Consider the following 23,951-nt stretch of genomic DNA (forward strand, 5'->3'; position numbering starts at 1 on the left):
CTCTGCTCCCGCCTTCATTGCCTCTCTGTTAAGGGAATATGTCCCTGCCAGAGAGCTTCGCTCATCATCTCAATCACTTCTGCAGGTACCCCGATTTAAGCGCAAAAAGTGGGGAGGGGCCAATTTCTCATTTTTGGCACCCTCCTTCTGGAACTCCCTCCCCGACCACATATGGTTGGCTAAGCACTACCCTGTATTCCGTAAAGACCTCAAAACTTTCTTATTCAATCAGGCCTTCCCTCTGTAAATTGTCCTCCTGTTTCCTTTCACTGCACCAGCATCTATTGCCTCTCCTCTGTTATTTTAGCCTCCATAGCGCCAAGAAACCGTATGGTGAATGTAGCGCTCTACAAGTATTTTAAATTCAAATTCAAATTCAACGTTTCGAAAGCTAGGCAGCGTACCTTTTTAACATTGTGGCAAAGGACTCTAGTACCATGATATGTAAAGATAATTTGAACTCACACGGGCATTACTTATTTATATAGTAAACAAGTTTAATTTAACAAACTGGGCTGTGGGAAAATGTAGACAGCAATGACCTTCATAGAAAATTGTTAGACTTCCTTTATTGTAAGAGAGTTTTCAGGTGCAATAAAATATTTTTTTGTGTGATTCGCTAAAATAGGAGGTGTACAATACATGTTCAGTACCATATGTAACAACAACGTGGCGAAACTCAGTAATTCAGAAATACCATGAACCAGGGCCAAAGTCATTGGCGTGAACATGTAGACACAATTCCACACGTTGCCAGTAGAGGAAGCACAGCACACATATTTACTCTGTCTTGTTAATTATCTATCACTCGATCTTTATTTAGCCGGTAGGACGCACGTTTATGGCAACAATTAGCAATGCAAATAGGTCTGACTTATGAAAGAAAGTGCCTTTTGTGTGATTGATGAGTTTAGTCACTCAATAAATGTTCATACACTTTGTCCCTCATCTCTTAGGTCTTTTGCATCCATTCATGGGCTTATTCTTGCATTCACACAATAAAACACATAACAGATGCAAGATAAATTAAAGGATGCAAAAAGAAAAAAAATGCTTCTCAAAATAAAATAGAGGATGCTAAATATGAAAGAGGAACTATGAAAGGGGAACTATAAAAGGAGGAAATTCAAAACGAAAGGACTGGTTAACCTGGCCCGACACATTCATTGTCAGGTGGATGTACATGTGATCAGAAAATGCTCTCATTCACATGGCAAGAGTGGACTGATGCAGACTGAACCATTACCCCATGCAGTTCACTGCCACGGATGGAAGCAAAGTGTAAATGACACTCAGACAGACCAATGGCAGAACAGAGCTAACCCAAAGGTGGTCTCTATGAATCAGTATGGATATATATTAATAAATATGGGTGTATGTATTACTTAAGGAGTTTTTATTACAAGATCCTGGCAGACAGCTAAGAATAGATTCTAACAAGAATTATCACAGCCCCAATCTTCTTCCTCCATGGATTGTCAGAGGGAGTAACCACATGAAAAGCATTCCCTATCAAAATAATCTGGGACTTTCATGTAACTAAATTCCAATGTTTAGACTTTAATACAGAGAAATAATCCAACCTTGAATTCCTTTTGATTTTAACATCTGCTTTTCAAATCAATATGTCAGGTTTCAATGCATGTGTTGTGTTTTCATAGTAATCAGATCAGACCTAAAATATTTTCCTAGTGAACGAATCAGGCCTGTAGCTGTTATCATTTGCTCATCATCACAACCAATTGAGGCCTCCTGTGCTGAGCATAAGAGGGCCTAACAAGGATTCTTACTCTGCAAATCTTCTATAGCCACGGTTTCTCAGAGGGGGTGATCAGCACCATATCTCTTGCCTAATAGGGTAATCTGTGAGATTCTGTGTAATAAAGTACTTATTTATAGGCTTTAATAAAGAGTAATGACTCGAGGCGAGAATCACCTATAAGATGCTCACCCACGCACACAAGGCCCTCCACGGCACCGGACCAGCATATCTGAACAGCCGACTCAAATTCCACGCACCCCAAAGGACCCTACGATCAGCCCAGCTCTCCTACGCCGTGGTCCCCCGCACCAGAAAGACCAGATCGGGAGGTCGCTCCTTCTCCTTCCTCATGGCCAAAGCATGGAACGCCCTTCCGCTCCACCTCAGACAGACAACATCGCTCCCCATCTTCGCAAGAAACCTCAAAACCTGGCTCTTCGACAGACCCCCTCCTTGATGGAATGGAACCTGCACCCCCCTCAGCCCTAGCGCCTTGAGACCCTTACGGGTGAGTAGTTGCGCTTTAACAAACCCCTGATTGATTGATTGATTAAGTATTACCAAAGTGCAAATTGCCTGTCCTAATGGTTTGTTCAGGTGGATAACCAAAACTAAAACCCTTGCCTACAGCAGTAATCCGTGAGATTCAAGTTAACCAAATACCTGCCTACAGCCTTTAGTGCAGTGTGATTATAACCAGGCGTACATTTATAAAATTACAAATATGTACAAAATTTCAGTTGGCAAAACAAAACACAGCCCCTCTCAATAGGACCTAACAAGATTCATCATAGGGAACGTCTACTCCCAGAGCGTGAGTGACCAATATTAAAACCCTGCCTGCTACGGTCATCTGTGAGATTACATGTAACCAAATGTTTGTTTGTATTTTATATAGCGCACTTCTACCCGGAGGTCTCGTAGCGCTGTATTCATACCGCTGCGGAACCCATCCTGGCTTTCCTGTGAAATGTCCACTCCTGGGCACCCACAAGGTGAAGCCAGGCATCCACAGCGCTGCTGGGGCCGTTGTGGAGATTAAGCAAGCTATTGCCCAGAGTCACAGAGTGGGACCCATGATTAGACTAGGCACCGAGGCGAGAATTATCAGGTCTGGGGAAATTGAGCCCAAGACCCGCCGAGGCGGGAATCGAACCCTGGTCCCGGGCCAGACCTCTGCATCAGGGTCTGCCGCTCTAACCATTGAGCCACACTTCTCCACCTTCTCCAGCCTGTAACATAATGTGATAACAAGCCACTGTTAGGAGCCTCTTGGCTATACCATATACTTTTCCAATATATAGGCCAGGCCTACTGCATTTGTAATAATTTTTCATAGTAAACAGGACAGTGTCTATCGGTTTGGGCATCGCATTTCCCTGCACACCAATGGCTCGTCAGCATAACCCACTCAGGCTAATTGTACTGTTTCACTGTAATGTTTTATAAGAACCAGACCAGACCTATGATATTGGACACTTTCCCAGTGCTCCCCACAGGCCTAAGGCTTGTCACCTTATCCAACCACTCAGGCCTACAGTTTCGAGTGTAAGCTTTTCCACAAGGAGTCTATCAGACACACAACAATAATATTATAAAGGTATGCAAAATTCCAGTTGGCTTTGCAAAATAATATTGCTCCTAAAACGGCCTAACAATTCCCACCTTCCATATCCACGGTTTGTCACACTGGGTGCCCAACACCAAAACCATTGCCTACTATGCTAATCTGTAAGATTCCATGTAACCAAATACCAACCAGCCTGCTTTAACATAGAGCAATAACAATCTGCATTTAAATGCCTATTGACTTTAAAATATGATTTCCACAATAAAGAAGTTAGGTATATTGATGCTATAATAATATTTCATAATAAACAGAATAGGCTTATAGCCAGGGTCATTGGCTTACCACCTTAACTAATTCAGCTGTGCTGTGTTGAGTATGAACTTTGACAACAAGCCAAAAAGCGCAATTCAAGCAGTCTTTCTCATGGAAGCACACAAATTCAGCCCAATCAAATCCTGTATTCACGCAAACCAAGATGTGTGTGGACCCTAACCCCTGTCCAGCATCAGACTGGGACAGTAAATAGGCTTGGACACCAAAATTAAAGTGGCCCTCATTAGTGAATCAGAGAGCTAAAAAAAAAACGTGACCCGCCGTTGTAAATCAGGGCTGTTTTGAATTGTAAAGACACGTTGTATAGCCATTTTTCTCAAAGAATGTAGACTGAATGCATTTGAGCATGCTGCAGGTAATGTTTGTTGCAGTGCTTGATTTGAGCCAGTGGTTTCCGGTGTCGGCACTGGCACTTATGACAGTCAGCCACATGGTGGCGCTATTTGTCTTATTTAGAAATGAACACAACAACAGTTGTCTATTAGTTAAATATACACTAAAATGAGTGATACCTGCTGCCCAAGTCATTCTTATACCTTTTGGGGGCCTGGAATAGTCTGAATTGTCACACTTGTAGGAGTTTGATGGTTGATAGTTGTGTTTATATTGTCATTGACACTGCTGGCTTAAGCCATAGCTGATGGGAGCTGAAGTAACCTCCTGATGAGGGTTTGTAGTGGGAAATCAACTGTAAAAACCTGCCTACCAGACTGTTAAACAGTCCCATAAACAACCAAAAATTCAGCCCACGCACTGACATGTCATTCCAGCCCTTCAGGCACAACAGACAAGTACGGCCCTGCACCTCTCACAATAAGACTGAAAGCTTTTCTTTGTGGATCACATTGGGTTAAACAATAGCTGCTTTGTCAAGAAAAACCTACAAATCTATGCAGAGGAGGGTAGCCCTGGGCTCTGAAACACAAAATTGCACTCTGAAGTCTAATGTGCATAACTGCCCTCTTCCCATCTATGCTGCTGCCAGAAAAAAAAACAGTACCATACATTATCTAATTATCTAAGACACTCTAATAGCATTACAGTGTCATGTGTGTGCCCCTGAAGGTTGACGTTCAGGCAGCCATACTGCTGCTGGCTCAGGCAGCTGGGTAAACAAACAAAATGAACACAGCCTTGTGGAGGACAAACATTTATTTTGTGGAAGCACACCCCTTCTGCTTCATCAAAACATGCACTATTGGCTACCAATATATGGGTGGGGCCAAATTCTCTCTCATGGTAGTGCTTCTAATAGTCATTTTTTAGGTTAAACACATAACGTCTGGTGACAGCTACACTTTTAAACCTGCCCAAGAAAGTGAAAAAACAGAAAACACAATTTTCATGGAATAAAGATTGTCTTTTGAAAAACAAGGGCTGTTTGAAGAAGTGATAAGTGCGCCTTTGTGTCTATACAATCAAGTGACAGGGTTCAGCTAATGTTTCACAGGCCCTTATGCAAGAATTAAAATGCCCCTAGCTGCCCGGCTTGGGTGGTAAAAGACTGCCATAATTTGGATGCAGTGGTCCCCTTGCAACCCTTGACTGTGGACTGTACTGTCGCTCCAGCAGTTCAGGAGAGAACTCAAGACCTGGATGTTTGAAATAGCAAATCACTGCACAACAGGGAACTTCTCTAGCGCCTCTAGACTCTCACGGGTGATTTGCCATGCTTTATAAATGTTTGATTGATTGGTGCTACTGCACCTGCTGCACTATGGCTAGCTACGCTCCTGGGCAGGAGACTTGGACTCAGGGCTTAATTTGTTAAATATTAAGTGCAGGTGACCTAAATATTTCTACAAAGTTCACGTCCCACTTCCACCAGCAGCGACACGCACTGCGGCATGAACATTGCCCAAAGCTTCATAGCATGCCTGAGGAGGGGCGGCTCGTGAGCTGTGAAAACGGTGGGGTGCATTATCTGACTAGAATCTGTGCACCTTACTACAAGATGAATACAAGTGTGATTTGTGACGTGACTAGAAATAATTACAAAACGTTTTATTTAATACGCATTACAAGTACATATTTTTTCTTATTTTCGAACATTATATATACTTCCAACAGACACATCAATTATAAAATGCAATAATTTGAAGTCCAACGTTGATACATCTTCAATGGATCATCTTCCCTCTGGTTGCCTTGGTGATGGCCAGCATCTTATTATTTCCAGCAGTTTGTGTAACTGACCCAGGCTCTCCACCTGCCAGTGGCAGTTGCTGGGCTTAGATTACCTTACCAACACCTGATACAGGATGAAGGGGATGGGCCTCGGGAAGAGACTTAACAACAGTTACAAAATCCCTAATACAGGCAGAACAATGATTCTAAAGTCCAGATAGCCTTGAACTCTGCCAGGGAGGCACACCACATACATGTACAGCACCTTCCAGGGTTTTGTGACATATTTCACGTGTGTGGTAAACCTACCAGCCTTGCCAGAATGATGACATGAGGAGAGAGTAGGAAAGCACAAGGACCTCTCAGCCCTACATATAGACATAGAGTGAAAAAAAATACTCTGACAGACATGAGTTTAATAAATTAAGATAGCAAGTGACAGGCCTGCTCTCTTCTCCTGCTGCTTTCACTACCGGCCCCCAAAACTGGGACTCAGAAGGGGGTGATCCTGAGATCCAGAGATTCTCTTACCCCAAGACAGCACTGGGGCTTTAGTGTTTGTTGAGCCTTTGTTGCACAGCTGAGGCAGATCTTGTAGTAAAATCACCAGTACACAGAGGAACCATAAGTTGTTTGGGCAGTGCTCTCCAACCCTTTAAGTGCTGGGCCCCCCGTGAAAAAAAAGAATCATTGGGGACACACTCAACATTTTTCACAGTTATTCTGTTAAACTGGCAATGTTTAAATAGCCCTAGATGTTTTTAAACATAGCAGTTAAGTTCTGTTACCATTTTAAAAATGCAATCAAATACATGATTGCCATACATACTATTCTGGACAGGCCGGGATTACTAATGTGTAAAAGTAACCGCAGTGTGATTATTAGAAATAGGGCTGGGGGCTTTGAGGAATATTTGGAGTCCCTTCCCTTTGGACACCTTCTGCAAGCCAGTATACAAATGACAAAAGATGTTTGTGATGGCCCCTTACAAAGTGGCTTACTGATGCTCATTATTTCTACTGAAAACAAAGAACTGTTATCAGCATAATGCTTATTTTATCCAGAGCCTGGTGCCCCCCCCCACCCTCCCGGGATCACTTGAGGCCCACCCTAGGGGCCCACCCCCCAGTTTGAAGACCACTGTGTTTAGGTTTGATTAAAAGGACAGGAGGACCCGATTATATGTTGGGTGGTAAATCACAGTGATTTTTCATTGATTCAGGGATCCAGAAAAAAACGCTAAATTACAATGATCTTTCAGTTCCCACTTCAATAATTTTACCCTGTGTGATTTTATCAGGTGTGTTTTTTCTAGATGCGGATTTTACAGCCAGTAAATCCGATCAGAATAAGATCAGTCACGGAAAGTGTGTGTCAACAGGAAATTACATCGAAATTTTTTTACTTTGTCATCATTGTGCTCAAGCGACTGCCTGAGCTTTGGATAGAACGCTTATAGTTTGCCCTGCAGGTGGAAGTAGCAAGTTGCTACAGTTGCTACGTTTAGGCTACTTTTGGCAAATCAAGAGCCGGTGGCAGCCATTTTGTAGATTTCAATCCACTTTGATCTGGGAGAAGTACTTGCCATCCATCTGTCTTCCTTTTGTAAATCCTGAGGATGGGTCTCAGAAGACTTAGAGCATACAAATTCAGTGAGTCTGATTTGCAGGTTTTTACAGAGGAGGTGTTGGAAGAAGAGGCCGGCTGATGGGACGTTTTATTGCGCAAAACTAGTCGCCCAAAATAAATCAGACCACAACAACCAACATCACTCATAGAGTAAAAGGGCACTTTATTAATAAGATCAGGCAATTTTCTAATATCATAAATACTATCACAAGTTTTATATTTTCCTCAAAACCGTAAAATTTAGAACTTTATACCAAAACCTTATATTTCATTTCAAACTTTATTTCGTTTTAACTGTATTGACCAAAACCATCCATAAGCTTCATTTCATGAATTTCCCTCCATATTTCAATTTTCCTTATTTTTCCTTTCCTTTTCCCCATCCTGATCCTCCCCCACCCTCTCTCATGAAGGACGATCAAGTCCGCTCTAGACATTGACCTCCCCCTCTTCCGCCTGAAAACTATATCTTAGGGGAAATTGCCTGTCCTATAGTGGCATACTGACTTTAACTAACATCTCATCTCTCTTTTCGCTTTTTTTTTTTTTTAGGGTGGGTGGGTGGGCCTCGCAAAAACGCACCTACCCTCCTCACGCTACTAGCCAATATGATGTTCCCGCCTACTCTAAACTAACGCACTTACCTGGCTCGCGCTGTTCCCCGCCCGTCAACCAATCAAAGCCCGTGGGCTGACCCATTCGGGCAAAAATTCCTGTTGGGAGACCGCTTATCGATCTGCTCCCCCCGAGGACCCCATTCAAATGCACGGGGAAAGACTTGGAAACCAAGTCCAGACAACATAAAACAGCCTTCCAAGATCTAAACTGTCTGGTTTGAGACATGTATGCAAAACACCGAAGAGAGTACCTGGCAACCAGAAGAAAAGACCACAAACTCAGACCAGATCCATTCTTAATATCACCATGAAGACATTGAGGGTAAAGCAGAAGCGGGGTGAACAGGGGGGCCTGCTATGGGCAGGGTTGGATTGGGATTAAAAATCGGCCCGGGCACGCTAAAAAAAAAAGTGGCCCACATTTGCATATTGCATTTCCTAAAACACTGCTTCAGCAAAATGTTATTAAAAATAGGTGGGGGAGGAGCAGGGCGTTAAAAAAAAATTGCACGCATTATTCTACATTGGTGAAACACACCTGAAAACAAGTGAGGCCACTTCTGCTCAGGTGAACACCCACGATTACCACGATTACAAACAAAGCAACGTGAACCTGTATTTCTTGCATTCCTTTGGCTGTGGGTGTGTTTGTGCTTTAATATGCTTGTCACTGTGGTGCGCCTGGATCAGTGTCTGTTGAGAGTTTGCAGGTGCGTGAGTTAAAATCTCTTCTCTGAGGGATCTTTTTAAGTTGACTGAGACAACAAGGGAGCTAACAATCATCCAACGTAAAACAATTCAATCTTTGTGAAACCCATTTGGCCACACATTAAGGACTAGGAATCGGTGATTGAAGTTAAAGAATTTCTTTCAAATTAATAGTCAAGCCAATATATACGAATATCAAGAGAATATTAATGAGATACAGGATTTCAGTTGACAAACTGAAATCTTTAAAAGGTTCAATCCCAGAAGGATAACATATGAATTAATCACAGCCCAGTGGTGGTGTGTCCATTGGGGGCGTTCCTCCACTAACAGCATGGCCACATTCATTTCTTCCTTGTTAACTTTAAAATCACCGTGACCGCCCTTACTCGAAATCGGATCGCCGGAGTCAGGACACTGAAGTGGGTGGGGCAGCACTGCAGGGTTGGGTATGTAACTGTTTGACTGATAGCAGCAGCAGCAGGGCAGGCCCAGTGCGCATGTTCGGGTTTGGGCTGGTTATTTTTCTGACCAGCCCGAACATGCGCACTAGTACTAGCCTGGAGTGCCCTGCATTAGGAGAGCGAGCTAGGGTTGCTGCTGGCCAGTGGCCGCAGCCCCGGTCTCCTATGGGCGGGGACAGTCTCTGCTCAAGCCAATCCTGGTGCTGCTGGAGAAAAGTCTGGATTGGCTGAGAGGGGTTGCCACCAGCCAGTGTTGTCATTCAATGGCTGCGGCGGCAGGAGGATGATTAGAAGCAACGCCTTTACACTTTCGGATCTCGCTGTCCCTTCCACTCCGTCAGGTAAGTCTTCTTTACTTTATTTATTTTAACCCCCCACCCCATCCTGCGACCATTGCGAGCAGCGACTGGCCACTGGTATTCCACACAAGAGCTCAGTACATGAGGCCCATGGTTTTTCTTCAGTAGTTGCCATATCATCTTTGGTAATTTCAGAAGTAACTGAACACTGTTCTCCATTACCCCCTCTGTGTTCTATCGATTTACACCGTATCTCCAGTTCCACTTCCGTAAAATCTGTATATGGTTCCCAGTTTGCACCTGCTATTTTCTTTAGTGTTTGCCTGTGTGTATCTCAAAGAGGCCCTCTGTCTACAGCGTTCTGCTACTTCTTGTATTGAGGCCTGCAATCTATAAATTGCTGAAGTACAAAATATGTAAAAAATTCATGATGTTTTTTTTAGATAAATGCCACTTGGAATCGGAGCATACAATTGCAGATGTTCATACCTTTTGCCCAGTCCTCTCGCTACCCAAGCTCGTCTCCTTGCAAGTAATTATCGTTGTGCATTCTTAGTTCCATACCATTGCTTATGTTCGACGTGTGACATATTAGCCTTTGACACTAAAATTGCTTTGTTCTTGCTGTCTTGCCCCCTAAATACAATTTCAGTGAGATTTATGCTTTATTAAAATTAATTGGAAACTTGTTTGTTTTTGGCTTTGAAAATACTTCAAAGTGTCTGACCTGCCGTTTTCTTTTGTGTAACCTCTTAGTCTCTCTGTTGCATAACGAGTCTTTATTTGTGTTGTTTAATGTTACCTTTTGAACTCTAAAAACCTCTGTTTAATACCGAGTGAAATGAGACCTTGCTTGGCCCTGCAGAGAGTTACTTTGGAACTTAGAGAATGTTTAACCCTTTGAGTGCTCATGACGGCACCACGCCGTCATGAGTCACGGGCGGCATGTGCTCATGACGGCGTGGTGCCGTCATGCCTCTGCTGCTCCGCCCTGGCGTGCCGAATTCCCCGCCTGTGCGGGCGAATTAATAAGCGGGCGGAGCCATGACGGCACCACACCGTCATGAGCACACGCCGTCCGTGACTCATGACGGCGTGGTGCCGTTAAAAGCACCAAAGCGCCACGCTCGCCCCCTAGCCCCCCCCAGCGCCGCGGCAGAATTCGCACTGCGGCGAAGGGCTTAAAAACACACATACACCGTAAGGTGAAGGCTGTTTCTCTCATGAATAATCTCCAGAGAACATAAAAAAATGTGAACGTTTTTCGGACACACTAGTCAGTGGTGTAAATTTGGCGCCACCTCCAAAATCATTTGCAGGGGCCCTGCGCCGAGTACCCCTGAAGCCAAGAGCCCCGGGGGACATGCGTCACACATGGCAAGCATGCCATGGGTGCAGGGCCTGGTCTTCAGTCACGCCGTGCTATGCACCCCGTCCACAGTAAAGTTATCAATAATGCCAGTGGGGATACGAGATGTGATGTCACAGTGATGTCACAGATGATCCCATTTGTAATCTGTGATATTACTTGTGAAGCCATTCGCAGTGCACAGGGGAGTTATGGTTGTACAGCTGCCCATGACTGGCGTGTGGTGGGTTTTATGATTAGGATTTTAACCATGGCTTCCCTGCCACTGACGATTATTGGAGCAGTTCATATGTTTTGTTTATGCACGCTCACAATTTACCCTAGCCAAAAATTGCAGTTCATTAGAGCAACATTGGATAATGGCAACCAAACTATAAACTTTGCGTTTTTGACGGCAAATACGATTTTTGAGGTTCACAAACCTATTCTGCAAGTAGAAAAACAGATTCTCAGCCAATCTGATTTACTTTTAGTTTACATTAGCAATAAGCAAACTTACCATTTAACACACTATAGTTCTTGAAAGTTCTCAAAAGCTACCTAAACAGATCCCTAAATAGAAAAACCATGAGGACCACATAAGGAAGGGATACGTCTCTGCTACACTATGTGCTGATTAGTCAAATGGACTTAAAGTATTTCTTGTGGCTAGGAACAAGGTTTGACAACCAGAACTACAGATTCACTATTACAGGCAAAATAAGCAAAGATTGTGGCCAACATATTCACTGTCCAGGGCCTAAGGCAGGAGTCAGAATTCAGGCATGACCTCTGTGCAATACACCCAACTAAAGACTAGAAGTAAAATTAACTCTGCAGAAATAAGCTCTGTAACTTAATATACATGCGCTTGCAGACAAAGCTCCGCCTCCTTCAAAATAAATATTCACCCTGGCCACAGTAGTTTTCAGCCTCAGCACTCCCTGTTCTAAGAGCCACCCCAGCCCCCCAAAACCCTCTTTTGATGGTCGGGCTCGCTCGCCACCGGTGACAGGACTCATCACAAACTTTTACGCCTCACCACTTTCAAATGTCACCAGCCACCACTGCACAGCCGCAACAATACAGGAAACAAGAAATAAAAATAATTGTTCCACAAAAAACTATGATTTTCCCTCTTAAATACCAATGAGTTCTAAAATCATCTAGTTCGAGATTCTAGATTAGGAAAGGATGGGTTCTAGAATAGAGTTTCAATGGAATTCAGAAATGCGAGAAGGTGGGCGCATAGTGAAGACAGTAGAAGTCTTCCAAAATTGGAATAAGTGTTCGGCATGTAGCTTCACACTTGCAAGGATAAAGGAAGCAGAGAGGCCTGTACCCCTCAAGATCCAAGAAAATACACTCTAACCCCTAGCAGTAGGCACACTAATTAAAACATACAAACCTTCAACATCAGTAGTATCTCTTCCCACCCCTCAAAGAACCAATCACCTCCAGCCTCACATTGTATGTTGCAACTTTACTGGACTTTTTCATCCCACTTAGCGTGGACAGTTGCTGCAACCTGGAACATCCCTCCGTTCCTGACACACGATGGATAGAAAGCTTTATCTGCTCATAAGGACTTCAAGTTTCTTGTCAAGATTTCTCTTCTCGGACCTTACTATCAAGAAACTAATACAGACAACAATATTCCTTTCTCTAGCCTTGAGAACACACCTGCAAAAAAAGAACACCCCGACAAAGCAAAGTACAATTTAAAATGAAGACCTTTAGTCAGGCCAACTTTAACTAAGTATTTGATGTGCTCTTCGAATATATGATCATACATGTACACGTCCAACGTTTAATAAACTGTAAACGTGAACAAAAGAATACATGTTTAATTAACCAAATTGAACTTAAAGTGCACATTTAAAACTTAAATGAAGAGTACGTGATTCATGTTATGTAGATCATTAATACACACATTTATAGATCTCAAAATTCTACTGCGAAAATATTTCAGTAATGCATTCAAATGTGTCACACACATTAAAGAAATTAAGGCACACAGTAAATATAGGATCAGGTACGCGTATACAATTGTACTTATGTGACGTGTAAGGGTGGAGCCTAAATGACGTGGCTCCACTGCGATGGAAGCAGGTTAGATAAGAAGTGTGGACTGTGTTAGACTTCACTCGTGTGTCATACTTTCTTTTATGCATATTCAAAAATGGTTTTGTTTAGTGGCACGGTGTTGGCAAAAGGATCCCAAAATAGAAAGACACATCTGCGTCCTGCAGCCAAGGTAAATCTCAAGGCAGTGTGGAACAGCTGGCCTCACACAAACAAACTCCATTGTACAATGTGAACACAGGTGGTGCCTCGACCGGAAGAGGAGGTGGAATAGAGGAAGTGAGCAGGCTGCTGGCTGATCAGAGCTAAAGAGGCAGCTTTGTTTACAGATATAATATTGAAGTACTCAGAGGAAACTGTCACCGGTATTGCAAGCCACCTGGAAAATGTTCTGCAAAAGAAGGGAAACTAGTAGATTAAATGCTGAATAATTGTATGTGAGGGATACGAATCACTAAATGATTATAAAATAAAGGCAGCAAAAAGAACAAAAATTTGCAAAAGTTGGGTAATTTTTCCGCATGTCTTAAATATATCTTTTGCAACCAGACAGCTATGCCTTCTGGAGGCTTCAACCTAAATAAGCTCCCACTATTGTGTAAAAATAAAATCACAGCTACAATACGTATTGTCAGCATTGCCAGTGATGTTCCAATAACCATAAACGCAGCCACAACGCCTGCCTTATTTCTCGAACCTTCCGCTACAATTGCACAGCCTGCTAGTGTGTCGGCAACTACAGCTACCACAATGGTTAACATCCTTTACAGCGCAACTTTTACCACGCAGTGCTGTTACAACGCAGGTTTTACTACGCATACCATTACAACGCATTACACTGGGGGGCGCTCTAGGATAGGGAACAAGTTTAATTTACTATCCAACACCTTCCCTAGTGTCCACGGGGACTGGAGTTGGAATAGTAAATGAAACTATGCACTATCCAGCACCCCCAAGTGTAATGCGTTGTAATGGTATGAGTAGTAAAACCTGCGTTGTAACAGCATGCGTGGTAAAAGCATGCGTTGTAACGTCATACATTCACCACAACAACCATAGTCACTGAGGTTAGTGGGAGAGGTGGTCTCCAAACACTCGCTATGCCAGTATAGGGTTATCATGCGGGCGACTACTTCTGCTCCACCACCAAAGGCAACACCTCATGTTTCTGCTCCAGTGCCCACAGGATTGTGGGAATGGCTGAAGGTGGAGACGCAGCAGTTAATGGGCTGGTAACAGAGCATGGGACTGAGGAAGGCTGGAGCCCTGCAACAGAAGGTCTCTAACATCCAGAGCCACCTCAGGACTATGGCAAGGTGATGTGGTATGCGGCTTTGCCACTGGGGGCACTAGTCCCTGTTTGCCCTTCAAGGCTGTGCAAGTTGTGGAGGTCAAGAGCAGACAACACTTCAAGTGCTCCTGATGTGCAAACCAGCTGGAAGATGTGGATCATTGTTATTAAGGCTCCCAATTTTAAATTTTTACTGATTTTTACAGATAAATACAGACAGAAAACCATTTAATCTCCTGTCTATTAATTTTTAATTGCGGATAAAAACGAAAATAAGGTTCTTTTTTGAGTGATTCTAAATGCTGTCAGTCATGACTGGCAGGCCAAAAGATGTGTGGATTGACAGATACAGGCCGTTAAAAAAAAAAGAAATTAATGTTGAAGCTTAAACATCAGTAGACATTAATAAGGTTGTTACTAACCTTTTAATATTGTCATATAGGTGTATTGATTTATCATCTGTGGATCTTCATATCATTGATACCTGTCATACATTCAAATAGGAGCGTTCATTTATCGGTTACATAAATGTGGAAATATACTAGTTCAGCTTTAATTTTTCATATAATCTAAAATAAATATAGATAAAATCAGCATAACATAAATATGAATAAATACGAATGGAATGTCAAAAAAATAAATACCATCAAACAGGGAGCACTCATTATTGTTTATGGGGTAGCTCAGAGTGTGCTATGAAAGTGTGCACCTGGACAAGAACACCTCAATTATTCATCTGCTGCCTGGGCTGAGCTGAGCCAGAGTCCAGTGAGAGAAACCAGCCAATTAGATTACCACAGCCAGGTGAGCGATGGATTAACCCCTTCCATGCTGATGACAAACCCCAGCCGTCACGCTCCACGGTGCTCGTGTGCTGATGACGGCTGGGGTTCGTCACGGGCCCGCCCTGTTCGTTTGTTTACCGCACAGCGGCGGAATCGGCCCAGCATGGAAGGGGTTAAATGTGTAGCTGAACAGAGAATGGTGTTGCAGGGCAACCCGGCAGTGGGGGGCGTTGTATGCACAGGCTATGGAAAGCGGTTCTGCCTAGCTGGGCTGGAATGCTGCTTCTGTGTGATTGTGAGAGTCTGCTTTTCTGTCTGCCTTTGTGGGTGTGGCTGGGGGCCTCTGTCGTCAATATGTTTTGAGGTATCTCTACCACTGTGAGTACATGTTGTGTCATGTCTGTACGCATGCAGGGTGTTTGCCGGCCTCTATGCCCTTGTGTGCCTGCAGGTATGGCTGTCTTGGGTCTTTGTGCGTGTGTGTATGCTTCCCTGTGGTTGTATCCTGATGTATCTGTCTGCCTGTCTACCTGTGGCTCTTTGTGCCTGTATGCCTGCCTGTTGGTTTAAACGGTTGTCTCCATTCGTGCCAGCGTGTGTGTGCGTGTGTATGGGTGTGGGGGTGTGTGTGTGTGAATGTCCATTTACTGGACATTCACACACACATTTGCTGAACTTACACAAGTCAGTACATAACTGTGGCATTGTGAAATTGAATGTAAATGAGTATTACTGCTGCATTGCACCATGGAATTACATGTGCCCTGTGTGATATATGTGAGCTGTGCTGTGAATATATTGTGCACCAGCCCTGACACCCTGGCAGTTTTATAAGACCACTCCACCCCTATCCCAGGTACAGGGGTGCAAATTTATTAAGGAGCCATCACAAAATGACGCAAAGGGATGTATTGGTATTTACTTTCCACCTCAAGAGGTAATTTGCACTAGGAAGGTGCCCTTTTCTCAATGTAAAAGCCGGCCTGCTCCACGTTGAGTTACTTTGTGACAAGGGGACATTACTTGGGTGGTTAACACAAACACTCATGGGTATCTATGCCAAATCTACGCTACTATTATAGCAAAATTGGGCCCAAACGAATGCCTTCTTGAAGTGCGTGTTAAGAACAGGAAATGTGTCCAAAAAAACACCAGAGTGCGCAGCACTCACGCAACGCATCAGATCCTTCCGAGTTTCTCTAGCCAAGGCACAGCAATGTGTACTGGAATGAAAAAACTCCCCCTGCATAATCCCGTTTATGCATCATCAGACTTTCACACATCATTTACTACATACCCATGGACCATCCACGTTTAGGTACATTAATACCCTTTCATTCATTCACCCAATAATCCATCATCATAATCTCACCCATCAATACATCCGTCTATGTAATCCTGCTCTCACTTATCCACCCTCATACTGCCATTCATCAATGTATGCCAGCATTAATGTACCCATATACAGTGTCATACTCGGTTCTTCATAAACCCAACTCCATACTAGCATTCTCCTGTGCATTCTCCCACTAAGATTCATTCACCCAACCATCACAACTCTAGTTCTTTCATCTAACTATCCTCATACTTTCATGTATAGATTGACTTGTTTATACTTCAGTATATCATCCATATATTGCCATCATTGATCTATATGTTCCATCATTCACTCAAACAGTTCTCAATGTTTACAGTCCCATTCATTAAGACATTAATGCATATAGTCACCCATCTACCCTCACATCATTGAGCCATCCTGATACCCTTCAGTCTGTCATCCGCACTCCGATCTGTTCCCCATCGAGCTCTTTGATGTGTCTATTCCTCCACCTAAAAAGTCCCACTAATTTCTCCATTCGTCCATATTTTGATAAATCAACCCTTGGTCCATTAGCTTATTCATACCCACACATAGATAACTGTGCCCATCAATAAACACACGGACATACTCAATCAAAAACAATTGGACCGATTAGGATGGCGGAAGGCCACCCACCGCTGGCCCCGCGGTGGCAGTCCTTCCGCCATCGCACAGCAAATTACCCACTGCCCAATTAGGATGGCGGTGGGTACTGCAGAGGACGCAAAGTCCATCCGCCACTTCACCGCCAAAGGCAATCGTACTGATTGCCTGGTGGACGGTGCAGGGTGTCTAAAATGGTGGCGGTGCCTACCCGTCATGGAAAGGCTGGTGGAAATTGGTTTTGGGGGCCTGTTGCGGGTCTTCCTTGATTTGGGGGGAGGTGTTGCTGTCCATGGTACCTCCCTGCATTTCCCTGCACTGGGTGGCAGGCACCGCGTGCTGCCTGCCACATAGTACAGGGAAATGCACAGCATCACATTTTAACAGTGCGTACGGTGCTGCAGCCAGCAGCACTGTCCGCATTGTTAAATGCCCTGGATGCGCCCGCCAGTGTGGCGGGTGCATCCTAATCGCAGTGGTGGGACCGCCGCATGTCTGGCGGGCAGTCTCCAACACCGCAACAATGGCGGGCAGACTCAGGTCCACCCGCCATCGTAATGAGCCAATTAGTGTTTTTTTAATGCTTGAGTTATATTTGTGGATCTCAATAGAAAAGTTTAGTTACTTTCTAGGTGTTTCTGAATATGAGGGGATAGAACAGATTACTAGAGCAGTTTGCCAGGGACCACATGCTTTTAGGGGGAGTTGAGGTAATGGGTCTCCTGACTAAACATCTGGAAATATGACCACTGTACCACATCAGTTGAGACACAACCACCAAGCTGCTATTGAGCCGACTCTCATTCTGTAGAGGATGTCCCAGATTCATTCAACACTAAAATCAATAATTTCTTTCAAATAATGTTTTTTTCTCTGTGCACTCAGGTTCCCAATTAAGGATGACACCAGTGACCACGCCTGCATTTCGGGCAAAGACACATTCTCTGCGGAGAGCTGCTTCAACCCCAACAAGTGGATCTGCGAGAAGAATGCCGTCGAGTTCCCCAACATTGTAGCAGATCATGGCGAACACTGATACCAAGTGGAGGCAATGTCCTGAAGAAGGCGACTGCACCCAGGAAACTTAACTCATGGATAGTCTGAACCAGTGCAAGCACTCTTATAGGCTGACGAAGGGATCTTCTTTGACCTCACATCAATTGGGCTCAAGCAGGTTGCAAACGATTCAGCGTACTTGCCAAACTTTGAGTTGATATATTTGCAAAACACTTTTAAAGGTTAATATTTCCAAGAGGGAGGTAGTAATATTCATTAAGAATAGAAAAATACTTTCCGCACTTGGAGGTTAGGAAAGGAGGTGTTTTGAAAGTGTGCCACACTAGAAATCGGTGGATATGACTCTTTCTCAAAATCTGTCTGATCCCGGCAAAATAGCTCCATCAAGTCTGAAAGCATTAGCACATGGTCAAAGTATCCAAATGTTTTATAGGTGTTTTTGGAAAAGGTACATCAGCATTTGCTAGTGGTTTTTAATTCAATGATTCCAGCTGCACTCTTCTATGTAATTGAACACATTCACATTGTAAATGTTTCTTAATGAAATCGAGAGCAAGAAGATGAAAAAGGTTATGTGTGCCAAGGAAATCCTTACCAATTGAAGGTGTCCAATTGAAATAGGTTTATAACTAGTTTCTTTACGGTGTTAAGGGCGATTGCTGGGGAAATGAAATATATCAGATATCTCATTACGTGCCCTGCTTAAAAAAGGAAGTATCTCAGAAATGATGACTCAAACAATGTATTGAATAGCTTTGTTTCTCCCTTGTAACAACTAGATGTTTCTGTAAGTGATGCCCACTCATACCTGAAGAGGATCTGAAAAAAAGAACTAGGAAAACCAATTTCAAGGCAAATGCCGCCCACTGCTCTAGCCTGGCCTAAAATAAAACTGTGGTGGAATCCAAAAGAATAAAACAAGGAGAAATATATTAAAAGATTGCAAGATCACAAAATGTGATGTTGTTATTTGTGTTGAGGACAGGGTTCTCCCTCTTAAATCTGTAATGTAGACCAGCAGCGGTCTTCTTCTTCAGCTCTGAAAGATAGCTGGCCAAATTTAATCCATCCTACCTGTAACAGCATTATTATATCAAAAGCAAAATAAGTATTGATGAATATTATGGCTCTGGGTTATCAACCAGATTCTTTTATATTGTTTTAAGTTTCTACTATTTTTTATCATTGTGCTGAATTCTAAAGTTTAAATTGTATAGAATGGCATTCATATATGTTAAATTTGTTCATATCATCTGATGTTGAGTATCAAATAAATTGGAATAAGCTGAGTTGACAATGTGAACCCACAACAGTGACTTCCTTGTAACTCATTTGCTTTGGCTGAACTGTTTCCAACCAGTCCATTGAGGGCACATATAGTTTTGTTTGACTTGTGCGTTACATACCATTAAGGTTTTTGATTACCTTTACTACAATCATGTTTTTATTTAACACTCTTCGGCTACAGATCTTTGGAGCATTAGAAGAATAAAAGAGTCAATTGACAATAGACGTAAAACAAGAGAATATGATATTAAAACGTCAAAGAGTAAACACTGTAAAACAATTCTAATTTAGAAAGGATGTATGGTGAAGACATCAAAATTATTTTTTTAGGAAGCAATGGATGTGAACAGGAAAAGGTGGGATGGGGGATTCAAGTTTGTTGCACACAGGCTATTTTGACCATGCATGCCCCTTTGGGGTGAAAACTCTTGAATAAGTTTGCATTACATTTCAAGATGGGTAGGTGTGACAGCTAAACTCTTCTCATGAGAAATGTTAAGAACAGTTGGTTCTGACTAAAAAAAACTGGAGAGACCACAAAAACCTTTAGGATTGAGAGAGACATTTCAGTGCTTCACCAGGACCCAGAAGCTCTTTTCTCCACACCCAATGATCATGCAATAACTATTAGTATCTTGTCTTTAAAGTTCATGATCTTGCCTAAAAAAAGCAGATTTTGGGAGGAAGGAGGCGCCAAAGCTTTCAAGACTCTGGGAGTCATTGCAGATTGCCTTTTGGTCTGTGTTATGCCCTTCAGTAGAATAGCCTTAGAAGCATTAAAGAGTTTAGAACTCAGGCTTGATCTGCTGATTGGCTTACTGCTAGGTTACGATGCTTTCCTGGTGAAGTTACATTCCAGGCACCGCAGGATCCACTTCCTTTACATTTTATGTCTTTAGTGAGGTTGACCCATGTCAGCAGTGTTTACGTGAATCACTTGGTAGCCTTCTTCTTAGAGTTCTTTTTGAGCCTATGAATTGACCTTTTTGTCCTCTTCTAAGGGTGATAGAGCCTGGTAGCTCCTGGCCATTTCAGAGGCACTCATATTTTGTGGTTCAGTTACATTGCTCTGCAGTGTCGACCGCCGGACCATGTACAGGAGGAAAAATTAAGTGAGCTATTTTGGTGTGTGAAGGACTCACTCTTTCAGGGAATGTTGTGTACTCTATGGATGTCTTTCTAGATGACCCAATGCTTTGTTGCCTGGAAATGTGTCTCGCGATGCCAGGGTTGTTGACAGCATAGATTGAAATGGCACCCATGGGCAAGCGCTCCAACCTCGCCTCCCCCTACTTTCAGCTCTTGCCAATCGCTGATTGCATTCCATGCTGTTTGGGCTGAACCAAATCAGGGAAATGTCTGGACCCCCCATGTAAGGTTTCCTTCTGTTCCAGGTCTCCCATCTCATTTTCTCCAGTCTTCCTCTTCATCTCATATGGTGTGATTTCTCCACCCCTTGTTGATTTATACTCACCAGTGGACACCTCTGTAGCTCAACCATGGTCACACGCTCTTTCTCAGTCTCAGAACTTTTCACTCCAGTGGTTTCCTACAGTTGGCGTATGACGGAGGGGTGTCTCAGGAGACCTCAGTTGGACAGCATATTGTGCGTATGGCTTCTGCATCTTAACCACTTGGCTGCTAAGGGGTGTGTGCGAGGTCCATTGACTTTCCATTGAAATCAATGGAAAGTCCATGACGAGTTACCCTTGTCATTAGCGCTGAAGGGGTTAATCATCTGCCCGCCAGCCCTCGCACACCTCATTGCATCAGTTGTTTGCTCTCTGATGTTTATGGTGCTGTGCCCTGGCTTTCAGATGGCAGTAGTTTTCAAGGATATCCGGCCTTCTAACAGTCCATAACACCGAGGCGTGGAACCAGAATACCGTAAACCGAATATCAGGTGTTGCAAGCAGAATAAAACTATCCTGTTGAAAAATATCACCAGATTAGAATTAATAATTGGAAATGTAGACCCGATGGCACAATATTTTTTAACATCAGACAATCATTGTATGAATCAATTTAAAAATGATAATTATTAATGATATTTTGACTTACAACCAACCTCAGGCATTCCCCCAGGAACCTCCAAAATCTGCCTAATCCGGGCTTCATCGCCTGCTGCTGATCACTTTGCCACCACTGCATCTCTTATGCATCTGTAGAGAGCAAAGTGTGTCACTACAAGTTACCTCTAAGATCTAATCTCTTCAAGGTACGTAAATGCAGAGTGAAGAATAGTAATTTCATGACTTACCTATATGCGGTTACCTTGTTGATGTTTTGGTCGCAGCATTTTGGGAGCACAATGCTTCTGTAGCCGATATTTTGACATACAACTAAGACCATTTGTAACTAGTCAACTAGAAATAAAATCAGGACTTCCCGTGTTACAAATCTTCACTCAAATGCTTCTTTTTTTCATTTTTTTTAGATTAGAAAGTTAATTTATTGAGAAAACAGGTAGTGCAATACAATACAATATAGGGGGTAAGGAAAACCAAAGAAAAGGAAACAGGAATGTAGCATACAAACATATCGGTGTTGGAATAAAAAAGCATTGAAACATCACTGAATATAAAGATATAAAAATCAATCATATATAGCGACTGTGCATAAAAAGGGTTTAACCAAACAAAAGAGTAACATCATCATATAAAAAAATAGAAATATCATAGTTATGGAATATCAAGGAGGACGAGCAACTTCTTGTTGAGCTGGAGACAACGAGAAGGAGCGTTTAGCACTACGAACAAAAAACAGTGTAACAGGTGACCATATAATGGAGCGTTTCATAGCTACATGAATGGGATGTACACAAGCAGTATCCAACCCATGGTGATAACAAACAGCATACCTCACTCAAATGCTTCTGATGTTTTCTAAGTGCACATTGTTAGTTCCTCGCTTTTAGCTTGTTTGAATGTTGTTTGCAGTACAGCATCAACTACTCCTCTATAGCATCAGCTACTCCCCTTGAGGTGTGGTGAAACTGTTGTGACTCAAGTTTAACGCTGCAGGCTCTTGGGGATTGCTGTCTCAACCTCAGAATGAAACTCAATTGGGCGCTATAATTACACTTAAGTCTTTCTCTTTACCTCCCTCCTGCACGTGCAGTGCATCAGCTTGCATTCAGAGACATAGCTACCAATGGTGCAGCAGGTCCAGTGCACCGGGTGCAGAGCCCTGAGGGTCCCATTGAAACCTGATAATTGCTGTATTTTATTATCACCGCAGCAGTCAAAGGGGCCATTTTCCTTGCCTGCACCCCGGCCCATGGCATGGCATGCTTGCTTCGCTACTGATTGTGTGAAAGAAAGGGGAGATTGTGGTAGAACACACTTCTGTTAACGGCTTCTTGCTAAAACAGTCTTCCTCACTCGAGCCCTCAGATCGGGACTTTCACCAATAATTCATCGCAAAACTTTCATTTTATTTTAGCCCAAATTACATAATTGTCAACATACTGTGGAGATAAAAAGCTCTGTGAGTTTTCAAGTTTCAAAAATGATAATTAGTGTAACAGTGAGCTTACTAAAAATGACGTCATATGACCTTTGAGCTGGCAGCATCATAGCAAAAATAACATTACACTACGTGTGTGTCGTGACCTAAGTGTGGGGCACTAGGACCCCGTGGGTCGAGTAGCTGGGGACAGGTCACCAGACCGGACATCCGGTCATCTGGGGGGCGGGGAACAGGGAGAAGATGGGATGACCAAAAGGAGTGAGGACGCCATCCCAGGGGTCTGCTGCAACTATGATAATAACTGTACCTATGACAATAAAGGAATCTAAGCAACTGACCGGAGTGATGCGTCGTGCATGTACCGCTCCAGCACAAAGACACGACAACTGGCGACGAAGGATGGTGACGACCCCACACGCATGAGGATCGCGTCGTGTGAAAGAAGAGATCGCCGACAACAAGGAGCTACACGGGAGCCCACCCCGATCAGCGTCCACCTATGAAAACGACACAGCGCGGTAAGGAGCACCGGGAAGAAGCGCCAATGCAGGGCAAGAAGGGTGAAGCTCTCGCGTTTGAAACTTGAAGAGCGAAGTCTCGCGAGAGGCGAAAATCTCGGCGGCCATTTTAGGGACAGGCAAATGCAGCCAATAGGAGCGACAGGACAACGCGGCGGCCATCTTAGAGTAAGGAGAAGCGAGATTTCGATCGCGAAATCTCGCGGGAACAAGGGCGGCCATCTTAAGTGGGACATTAAAGGAAAACAGCAATATGAGCCACAGGACAACCATTTTAAGGGCAGGCAAAACGTAAAACACAGCAAACAAAGCGAAATAAAGAAATAAAGAAATAAAAAGGGACGAGGACAGAGAAAGATCCCCACAACAAGAAATACAACAAAATAAAGAATTAAATAAGAAGAGAGAACAACAAGAACATTACAAAACAAACTGACAAAAGAAATATAGAGGCAACAAACACAATTGCCGGAAAGAACGAGAAAGGACACAAAGAAAATAAAAGAAAAATACAAGGAAAAAGGACTAAGAAAGCCCAGAAGAGGCAAAATAAAATATAAGGAAAAAGGACTAAGAAAGCCCAGAAGAAGCGAAATAAAGTAAAAGAAAGGAAGGAAAAGGGACAAAAGATCACAAAGAGAAAAAGAGAAAAGATAAAGAAAAAGGAGCACAACAT

The 23,951-nt window shown here is 43.2% G+C and overlaps 1 pseudogene across 1 annotated transcript in view; it reads left to right on the top strand.

The window, feature by feature from the left end:
* LOC144767749 (natural killer cells antigen CD94-like) overlaps positions 1–19,182 on the top strand; it is a 132,717-nt pseudogene extending 113,535 nt beyond the window's left edge. The window contains exon 6 of the transcript XR_013598333.1: positions 17,868–19,182. The product of XR_013598333.1 is annotated as a natural killer cells antigen CD94-like (transcript). The remainder of the gene's footprint in view (positions 1–17,867) is intronic.
* Positions 19,183–23,951: the final 4,769 nt, after the last annotated feature.

The sequence above is a fragment of the Lissotriton helveticus genome, chromosome 7 (assembly GCF_964261635.1).
Source record: "Lissotriton helveticus chromosome 7, aLisHel1.1, whole genome shotgun sequence".
Taxonomy (NCBI): Eukaryota; Metazoa; Chordata; class Amphibia; order Caudata; family Salamandridae; genus Lissotriton; species Lissotriton helveticus.